At 33.9% G+C, this 11,275-nt stretch overlaps 1 long non-coding RNA gene across 1 annotated transcript in view; it reads right to left on the reverse strand.

Annotated features, from left to right (window-relative positions):
- Window positions 1–11,275, reverse strand: part of LOC110357101 (uncharacterized) — a 131,643-nt gene that overhangs the window by 93,228 nt on the left and 27,140 nt on the right. Inside the window, exons 3-5 of the long non-coding RNA XR_010472403.1 lie at window positions 5,949–6,000; window positions 3,244–3,374; window positions 402–488 (exon numbers count right to left, since the gene is read on the reverse strand). This is a non-coding gene — a long non-coding RNA (uncharacterized LOC110357101). The remainder of the gene's footprint in view (window positions 1–401; window positions 489–3,243; window positions 3,375–5,948; window positions 6,001–11,275) is intronic.

Consider the following 11,275-nt stretch of genomic DNA (forward strand, 5'->3'; position numbering starts at 1 on the left):
TGGGTCCATCTTTTTGAAACACCGTTGTTCTCATCAGTGCAGTTTCATTTTACTTATTAGAAATCATCCAAAATCCTATAAAAATCAACATACATTTTACTTCTAGTTTTTTGCTTGGTTGGGTGGTTTGTTTTGTTTTGTTTTGTTTTTTCCTTTTTTAATATATGGATGAGCATTTTTCCTGTAAATTCTTGTGGTGAATATACTTTTCTCCCAGAGAACACACGATGCACACTAACATGGTAAGAACCTCTAGCAAAGCTTAATTTTCTTGTGATAGACATGTGTAAATCTGGTGTTTCACAGACACTTCTCACTTTTATGTAACAAACTAACAACTTTTCCTAGAACACGTAAAACAAAAAGTCTGAAGTCTCAATGTCTTAATGCCCAATACTCACCAGAAAAACAGGTGCTTCTGGTTGCAATTCAGCCCTTTCCCAGGACAACTTACATCTTCTAATTTTTAAGCCAAGTATGAAGAGTCACTGCAACAGAAAAACGAGTTGAAAAATACATGGCTTAAGTAAACTCATTTCACATATAACTTCAAATACAGTATACATTTTAGTTAGTAAAATTTAGATCAAAGAATTTCTGTGTGTTTTTTGCTTTCAAAACTTAGAAAGCACACTTTCTTCCCTAAGAAACAAATTATCATTCCTTGAGAGCCAAGGCAAAATATGCTGGACTTGATGACAAGCAAATATTTAAACGCTGTCCTGTTTCAAGTTCAAAATGAGGTGCAATTTGAGAGACTATTTCCAGTAAGACTTTTTAAAAGATTTCAAACAAGTCAATCAACAGGTTGCAGTAACAGCAGTGGCGCTTTCAAATTTCTTAACAGTTTATTCATTTTGCTAAAATTCTGACCTTTATTACTCACAGTATCTAAGAGATACTTCCTAAACTGTTTAATATCTGTGGTGAAAAATCCTATTTCTTAGCACAGATGCAAATGACCTAACAGGAACAAGTGTGAGTATTCACACAGAGTAGGATCAACAGCTACTTAACAGTATTTTTCATGGCTCCCTCAAGTGGCTGCTCAGAAAAGAAAGATTCACCACTGGGTAGAAGTGAATACAAACCTTCACTTTGTGACCAGCCTCGTTAGTATACCTTGATCTAATAAATAATTTTAAAGCAATACATATCAAAAGGTATCTGCAGGGCCTGGATTAGTACTTTTTGAGATCAGAGAAAAGGCTTTCATTGACTTCTGCAACACACCTTGAAGTGTCTCCATTTTTCTTTTTATGTTCTAAATAGCAAGCCCAGAAGCCACTCGGTTCTTATTTCAATGCTAGGACCAGACAGCATCTAATGAGAGTACATCTTCTCTTCTTGTACAAGTACAATGCCTTTTACAATAGCTTAATTTTAAAAGAAATCAAATTGAAAAATATAATAAATCCTTTACTATTCTTCCACGTTCCTCAACATTGCATGAACTCTGACATGCTGCAAATCTTCATTGCTCCAGACAAATTCTTCCTTTGCTCAAAACTCCTGTAAAGTGTCTGCAGCTGGATTGTGGATTTGGCAGGTGACAGAGTTTCAGAATCCTCAGCAAAACCCATTTAGTGTATTTTCAGTCTGAATTGAACTTGGCTTAGGCAATCATACAAGTTTCACGTGTTCATTCGTATTTTGTAATTGTTCATAAAATTTGAACTGGGCTTTGGTAATTTTTTCAAGCCAAAATAGTAATTAAAATAGTAATTAAATAAATAAAGAAGTATACTGATATAAATTGTGCGAATATCTTCACAACGCAATTCCAGTTTACTAAATTCATCCTGTTGATTATTGTCTTTTACTTCTGTGCAATAAACCTTGGGAGCATCAATATTTTTAAAACTGCTGAATTTTTAGGAAGTTCTTTCGTCTCAAATATCTAAAATTGTGGCATGTAAGAAAAAGACTGCTCTGACAGGAGCAAAATCACAGCACATGATGATCCAAACAAAGGGATTTTTTTTCTTTAACCGAAGCTATATCATGGTGCAAGGAAAACAGAAGCTCAGAAATATGTATCAATGAACAGAGAACAACCAGCTATTCTTTCCAATTTCACAGTATCTCATATTCAGTCATGTATTATAGCAGTCCAAAAGGTGTACAGTCTGGGACAAGTGAACAGAAATCAGCATCTAACCCCACTTCAGTCTATGCTGCTGGTTCTTTAACTGTCTTCACTTCCGAAATTGTTAAATAAATAGATGAAGTAATACACAGTGATGTTCATCTTCATAACTAAGCACAAGTAAATCTGAAAAGTGTCTTGCAGTGTAAATTTCTCTGGTTCAGAGCATATAGTCCACACAAAACTGAGCATGCCACATCTCAGCTACCAACCATATCCACAATTTGACTAAATCTTAGCTGTTTAAAGTGTAAATACTCATTACTCACTACAGTAGGCATATATAAGTTTATAGATAGAATGGCCTTTTGAGAGACAACTTTTGACAGAATGCCAGGCATTGTGCTCCTAGTTTTGGTTACTGTGTGCTACCTGGTATTAACCTACCAAACTAAAAGCTCAGCAAGGCTCTAAAAGATGACATCCTAATTTGAAAAGAAAAATAACTGAACCTGTTTAAAGATTGTCAATATTCTATGTCTTCAAGACCTAACCAATCTTTAAAGTGTCAGATTTTTTCCCCCATTTCTTTTATGCTTTTAACACAAACTTCAAGTAAAGAAAGACAACTCTTTGTGCCAGTGTCAAAATCACCCTGATGAAGATTGGGTAGATGACATCATAATTTATGTCTTTTTCGTGTTGTTTTTAATTGGGTGATACATGATGATACATGATGCTGAAGTGTCAGCCTTTTATTAATTAGGCAAATATATCTTTTGCTAAAGTATTTGTCTGTACACTGAGGGGGCTATTAAGTCTCTTCAACAGCCCATTACATAATTATATGTTGAGGGAAGAAACAGAGAAAGTGTTCCATCAATAATTACATCCATGCTCTTAAAATACACCCCAAGTCAATAAATGAGGAGTGTTAGGAAGAGGAAGGTGTGAGTCTAACAAGACTTCCAGAAAAAAAAAAAAAAAAAATAGGATGAAGATATATTAAATGTAAATGGAATTCCATTTTTAGCATGTGGTCAGTGATGTATGAGCTCAGAACTGAACTCATACTGCGTGAAAAATAGGAATGGCTGGCAATCAGCTGCGCTACCAAATGGAAAATCTCAGAAGAAAGCACCACTATTGCTCACCTCTGCAGATTTACATAAGCAAGAAAACCTCTCTTCTTTTAGCAACTTGCATATATTTTGCTCAGTCTAGCAGTACACATCAAGTATTTCAACCTGGGTGCCAAAATCACTTGAAATAGAAAATGCGGATCCTAAAACAACAAAAGGAAATGGGAAAATTAAGGTCAAACTAGGTGTCTAACACATTTAAATAAATCAAACCACTATCCATAAATATCAGAAAGCTTAGAGGTTAAATGTATATTTCAGTATCTCAAATAAAACACACTTGATTTTTAAAAAGCATGAAGGATAACGTATCTCAGTTGGAACATTATAACCTAGATGTTGACCTTTACGTACTCAGCCTGAAAACCTCATGTATGCAAGTTTATTTTAATCTTTGTTTTAAATGGGCCGGAATCAGTGCATAACTTACTTCTTTTTTTTTCTTTTTTTTTTTTTTGGTCACAAATTAAAGGTTTTTTTAAACATTTATTTAAAATTGTATCACTCTTTATAAAAATACACAGTATTAGGCATTCCTTATTACTATTTCTTATTTTAATCTGTGAAAGCTAATGATAATACAAGTTTTCTTATTTCTTTAAAGGTTACCAAATACAATGTCTAATAAATCCTTCAGCTGTTTTATATTTGATTGTATCTACATTTATCCCTCTTTCAATACTAAGCTTGAAAGGTTCAAACCAGGAATCTCTCTCAAAAGTCAATTTCAAACTGAATTGATGTCCTGGCTTTTCTATCTAGTATAAAACTGACAGCTTCTCTTCAGAAGCTGAAGTTGAGAATTGACTTCATCTCCTTTACAAGAATTCTTTATTTCACTAACATTCATTTTTCTGGTTGAAGACAGAGCTTTCAATGAGGTCCACCCTTCCAAGCCATGGAAGTTCATCTGCCACATCTTTCAGCTACACCTGTGGCTGAATGAATGCAAAACATGCATTTCCATTTGAAATAAAAGAAAGAAAAACAAGTTTACATTTAATCACATAAATCACATGAGTCATTATTTCCACAAGATTCTACTAGAATCCAGTCTCTAAATCAAGCTTTATGCCCTTCACATTGCCCTGTCATAGGCCATAATGTCCTATTTTATCACTGTAATGTTCAATTACATCATGAGTTTTAATAGAGGGTGTGGAGACATCACATTGCCCTTGAATAAGTTATGAGTTAAGAGTTTAGTTTAGCACCCTGAAAATGCAGAAGCATCAAAATACTTAGATGATGTAGGATACAAGTCCCTATAGAGCTCTCCAACAGGAAGAGGATCATCACTTCCAGGCTCTTACAGCAATTGGTAACTAAATTGATGCTTAGTGTGCAGAAGCCTTAATATTAAGATGAACTAAAAGGCAGCAATGGCAGTTAATCTGCACATGAAAGTGTGAGATGAAATTTTTTTTTTGTATTTTCTAGGTCTTTACAGAGCCAGTTGTCATCTGACAGGATTTTCAAATTATATGATCAGTTTCTCTGCTGAAAATACCTCCGAGAAAGCAGGTAATATTTTAAAATAAATTTTAAAAGGAGAAGAAATAATATAATCCCATTTAAAGATTTTAGAAATTAAAATAATTGTGAAACAAGAACCCCAATTTCTGAATGTACTTACATCACTATGTACAATTATGTTGTAATACATACAGAAATAAGCCTTACAATATATAAATTATCTAGTGAAGCCTAGCAATTTGCCATACACCTTAGCTCAAAACTACATACAGGAGACCCTTGAGAATGACCAATGACCTCAGGTTTTGGCAGACATTACAGAAGCAAAATTAATTTGCACTCTTTGCGCATGAAATGTCTGACCTCCAGGTAGTACAGTCCTTACCTTTCATTGTAAGGACACTTAGCATATTACATATAGTGCAGACAGTAACTACAGGACAGTCCTGTACTTATTATTTGGGTTAGTATTAATCTGTTTCCATAAATACCAAAGACATGACGATCACTATTTGTGTCCAACTGATACAGAAAATTCACTTTAAAGTGTATTGAAGACAATATACAAAACATGTTATGTAAATATAATAAAACAATAGGAAAAAATATGCTTCTAGCTGAGCCTTGCAAAACTGTTTTCACAGATGAGAATATCCCTCTGAATATCTACTAAAATCTGTTTCCATTATACTAATTTTATACACTGAGATACGTTGCAAACAAAAAGCCTTATTGAAAAGCATCTATGTTAACATTTTGAAAGGGCTTAGATACCGCTTTGGGCCATCATTTCTGCTAACTGCACAGATTCAGAAGCCATTTTTCAGTTACAAATGGTGCTTCCAGTGTCATAAAAATGACTCATGCTGATTCACCTTAAATAATACAAAGGAATATTGTACAACAAAAAAGTGAATACTGGATGAAATGTTTACTCCTCAATTCTTATATTGTTTGGCAAAAGAAAATCTTGACTCATGTAAGAAAGCAGAAAGTTCAATATTTATAACATCTTTTACCTGCTCAGTGTGTGTTGCTTGATGCAGAGAAAGTAGAAAACAAATTTGATGAAATATGTAAAAACTGATGAATATTCAGAAGAACAAAAAAGAGTAAGGGATGTATTCTGCTACTTATAGAATAATTTAGAACTTAATGTTTGATTCTGAAAATACTTTACTCAGTTACAGGTACATAAAGGTAAATAAAAAGGTTTAAAGTAATCTAAAACAAAGTATTACCTTCAATACACAATGTGATGTACAGCAGAGATGCAGTCAGACCAAGAAAAATCTGAAATAATTAAAAGTTGAGGTTTATTTAGAAATTATCCTTCAGTTTACCACTGTATGAATTATTTATCTGCAAACTAGTACATAAGAAATAATCTTAGCTGAGCCAGAATACCTACATCAAGAAATTATATATATTCATAACTTATATCACATTGTAGTTTGTTGTGCATTTCATTAGACAGATTTAGTATCACTCTGTGACTTCTTATTTTTCCTTTTTCTCTCCTTTTATATAATTTTACATATGTTTTCCCAGTTCACTTCTCTGATCGACAGCCCATCCCTACTTTCCTCTCTTCAATAATTACATTCATGCCTTCATGACTGAAGAACGACTATGTTTCTCATTAGAGGGAGTATATTTCTTAACTTTGCTTTTGTTACAGATTCATTAAATGCCTTTTGAAATTTTTAAAGATGACACACACTTGAAGAACAGATTAAAAGCAGATGAAAAATGAACAGTAGTTAGCTCATTTTCAGAGGAAAGAATTCCCTAGCATGGTCCTGGGTGCAGTTCCTTCTGCTGCCTTCAGGAAATGTCCTTTTAGATAATGGGGGGTGGGGGGTAAAGAAGAGTCTTTAATAAGTATTTCTTTTAATGAAAGATCATTGTACCACTGGAAACCCAATTTAGAGGTGAATTAAGAGAAGCAATTCTACTGGAGTTTTGAGTTTTCATTTTTCTACCCTGTTTTCAGAACCTCCTTACAAGAGTGGTATGGTAAGTGACTTCATCACCATCCTTACCTGAGATGCAAATGCAAGACTCTCAAGAGCTTGTCTGAATTGGATTGATTTGAGGTTGCGCCTTTATTTATTTTTTTTTTTATTTTTTTTTAATTTAATTTAGATGAGTAATTTTATCTTGGATTAAGAAAGCTTTCCAGTGAAAGTTGTTTCAAGACGTGCATTTTACAAATTGACAATAAAGAAAAAGGAAGCATTTTTCATCCACATTTCCCAACCAACTGTAGTGTGAAGTTTCCTGTCCTGACTTTGCACTGAAGACCACTTCTGCTGTCTTTTGGTAAATCTCTGAAGCCATCTATAATCTACAGTCATAATATCCTTATAAGAGAGAAAAATGTTGAATCTTATTTCCCACTTACTAACACTGGTGAAAACCAGGAATTACCTCACTTGTGAAAAAAAAAAAAATATATATATATATATATGTATATATATGTAAAACAAATCATAACAATGTAACTTTTTGTTCTCCTACAAATAAAGAAATAAGAATTATATCCTGGAAAGAGATTATAAATGCTTTTTATAAATGCTTTATTATAAATGCCTTTCAGCTGTATGGAAAGTATACCACTGACATCAATGAATTTGGAATCAAGTTCAGATACAACAAGAAAATTTCTAGTACCATGAACAAATTGTGGATGAGACTACATAGGCATCAGATGAAGAAAAGCTTATTCTCTAGAATATGAAAGAAACACCTATTTTGCCTCTCAGCTGTGCCTACAAAACCTCCATTATTGCAAAATCAGTGCATCTTCTGAAACAGCTACTTAAAACTGCTGAAAAAAATTCAAATCCCAAGAACAATAATGTTGACAAATGCACACCTTCATCTCATCTACCTAGAAGCATGTCTAAAAAATGCACTAATTGGCATTCATGTATTCTATTATCTTTAGCATCTTAAATCATTATTGGATTTGCTATTTTTTTTTCTCCTCTTAGCCAGGCTCAATGTCCTAAGAGGCATAACAAATATGAGTTACCTTGTTTCCATTCTTGTTTATAATCCTGTATTATACTGTTTATTCATTATTACACACTGTTTAAAAATACCATTGGATGTATGATTTTCTTGGTATGCAACAAATGAAAAGGTGCTATTTTTCTGTGACCACAAGTAGAAGACATTTCAAAACTCAGATTTGTTAGTACCCACAAAATCCTGTTTAATGCAAACTACTACTTTATATTAACTATGCTCTCAGTATTTAACCATACAAGTAAATAATTTATGAAAATCCATAAAATAGAAAATTAAAGGTCACTAGGCTATCAGAAGAAAAAGTGACCTTTGATGCCTGAAATCATTAGAGAGTTCTCCAATTCTGCATAGATGTATTATGCAGTATTTTACTAAAGACAATTTAATGCTGTGTTTTTGAAAAAATAAAATAAAAGCTGCATGTGAATGTCCTCATTCATATAAATCCTTTACATTATTGTAGGACAACTGAACTGAAAGACACTGACAAACAGAACTATGTATCATTTTCCAAAACAAAAATTAATTACAAAAGTGAAGTGTTTTATTAAATATACAAAATATTATTCTATCATTTTATCAGTCTCCAGCAGAAAGCTTAATTTAAAAGTGAAAACAGGATTTTCAGTATTTTGCCTCAACAACTACATCCTCAAGAATCAAAGGAAGGATGAATAGGATTTTATTATGTATCACATCAAATATACACTTTGTTTGTTTGCTAAATACTTCTTTTTATCTTCCTCATTCTTATTCAAAGTAAAAGGAAACAGCGTAAAAAAAAAAGCTTTTATTACTTTTTCTCTTCAATAACCCAAAATTGAAACAATATCATCTGTTACTCAGTTCAGGTCAGTGTTTTTTACACACCAGTTTATTTCCAGTAGCTTCTCATTGCTTACTCAAGCAGCAGAGAAACAATACATCTGTGTATTTCTCCAGCATCCCTATTTTAAAACACAAGATGCCTAAGCAAACCTCCAACTATATTACTAGGGATATCTAAATTGTTCTGTATTTTTCCTCAAATCACAATTTTGAAGGAATTCATTGTGTTTTTATGAACTGCTCACTATGGTAAGTTTTGTAACATATCTTTTTACGTTGTTCTAATGGCAGGGGTATTTGAAGAACTTTCAAAATAAATTTCCATAAATAAGTATGGCATATTAACCCAGCAATCAAGATGTTCTTTATGAAACACTAGGATAAAAACAGTATCAGTATGGTTTCCCTAAAAATGCAGGTGAGTCCTCCCAACCTTCTACCTCATTCATTCAAAGTCATGAAAAGCCAAGTTCACTGGTTCAGCCAACATGGGCAGAATCAAGCTTGTAAATTATTTCCTCCAGGAAGCGAGACATGACAGCAGCTCACCCTTAGAGGTGAGAAACAGGATAGCAGCTACCAAAGAGAAGTTGTCATAATCCAGAAAGTGAATCAAAGCAATGGTGCTCTACAGTGTGATGGGAGGAAAATAGGCAAGATAAGAACAGTGCGCTTCAGTTTCTCAATTTGCAAACTACCTGCACATTTACCAGAAGGTATGGCTCCTGTGACAAATTCAAGCACATGAAAACCCTTTGGCTTTTCTAGTTGTCTTTTGCTTGCTTCTCATGAATGGTCCTTGAACTGAAAGCTACTGAATAATAACCAAGCCAATTTAGTAAATCAAAGAAGTAACTTGGGTTATCAGGTTAGTTCTTAAGAACCAGCATTTCAGTTTTTTCCTTGTGTTTTTCAAAATGTGAGTGACTCTGTTAAAGAACATGGAAACTACACATGAAGTGGCTTTAATAAAACCAATGTCAGTGCATCTTACAGGACCAAGGAGTCCTGCATAATCTTTAATCTTTTATACAAACCAGACTTGATCTTCAACTTCCTGCCATGAATAATTCACACAATCTCCAATTCTTTATATGGAAAACCAGTTTTCTTTTAGGAATTAGTCCAGTGTGTAAAACTCGTGAACTCAACTATACAGTAATCAAGTCCTTTCAAAACTGCATGCAAAACTTTCTTAACCAACATGTTAGGACAGTCTCTCCATGCTGAAAACAAATAAATGAATTTATCATCTTGGTACATTTCTGTTATTTCTTGATTGATGTTTTAGGTTAAAAATAAAACTCATTCAACCAAAGCTGTAACAACAGTAGCAACCAGCCTCAGGGCCAGGGAAACTACCTATTAGTTTGCTGACCGTGTTCACTATGTATTTTTGCTGCACTGCATCAGTGAGTCTTGCTTGGTACTGAACATAAGACAAGGTGCATTTGTTTTGTTCTGAATGCTCTCTTCCTGTCTGTCTTTTCTAAAGTCTCTTCCATTTCTCTTCATTGCTTGGTGCAATCAAATCTCCCATGCCCACGTGCAGCTAGTTACATTAATATTGCTTGTGCTAAGCTCATTAAACTTTTTTTTTTTTTTTTTTCTTGAAATGTGATATACAAGAAAACTGCAAAAACTTTAGCTTGGCTGTAACATCAGCTTTTGTGCTACCACAGATTCTACAAAGATAAATAAATATCCAATAAGTTGTTGATGTTGGTGTTTTTTGTTTTTTGTTTGTTTGTTTGTTTGTTTTTTTAATGTATGATGTCTTCAGTCACCTTTCTGCTCTGTTTTTCTGCTGGGCACTCCAGCTTTGAGGGAAGCTACAGCAGACAGTGGCAAACTCAGACAAGCACTAGTAGAATCAGACTTTCATTCATAGAGTATGGATTGCATGTAGGATGAGAGAAGCTGATTGTCATCATTATAATACACAATGGAGATAGTCACTGTTCAACCGTATTTTATTATGCAGTGAACAACTATTGAAGATGGTGAATTGAGGGACAGAAGACCACAAGTAGGCAATTATGCTGTCAAAGAACTGATGGAATTTATTTGGCCTTGCTCTGAGCCTGGCTGCTTTCTAGGAATATGAGAGATGATGGCAGAAAAATAAAGAAAGTGCCATTTGTACAGTGTCTCAGACAGATTCAGAAAACCTGTCTTCCACCTTATTTTCCTGGGCCTAGGGTTCCTTATCAGTTGAAACCTGTGCCGTCAGAGCACAAAAAAAGATCTAGGGCACCGGACCCCAATAGATCTCTTCCTCACAATTTCATACAACAGTTTTCCCATCAGCCATAGACTTACCTGCTTACATAACTCAGGGATCATTTTTCTTTTATTCTCCTAAATTCAGGAATACACTATAAGGTCCATATTCATGGCAAGTTGAACTTCGGATCTCTGTCCTTCCTTTCTATAGAGAATTTTTTCTCTAAGGAAATGAATACCCCCTTTGTGGTGCAGAAGAAAAACCAAGTTGTGCTTTGGATTCTAAATCCAGAAACATTTTGCTGAGCATTGTACAACAACTTAATTCTAGCTCATGGGTCTTCTTCAAGAGAAATTTAAAGCATCACGCTGTAATATTATGTAATCCCAGCAGAGGGCATTAGAATTGAGCCATTTATAAAAGGCTTTTCAAGGCAATTGCTTACAAACTCCTCCAGCATTCCTCAGGTTTTGT

The sequence above is a fragment of the Columba livia genome, chromosome 4, assembly GCF_036013475.1.
Source record: "Columba livia isolate bColLiv1 breed racing homer chromosome 4, bColLiv1.pat.W.v2, whole genome shotgun sequence".
NCBI classification, from domain to species: Eukaryota; Metazoa; Chordata; class Aves; order Columbiformes; family Columbidae; genus Columba; species Columba livia.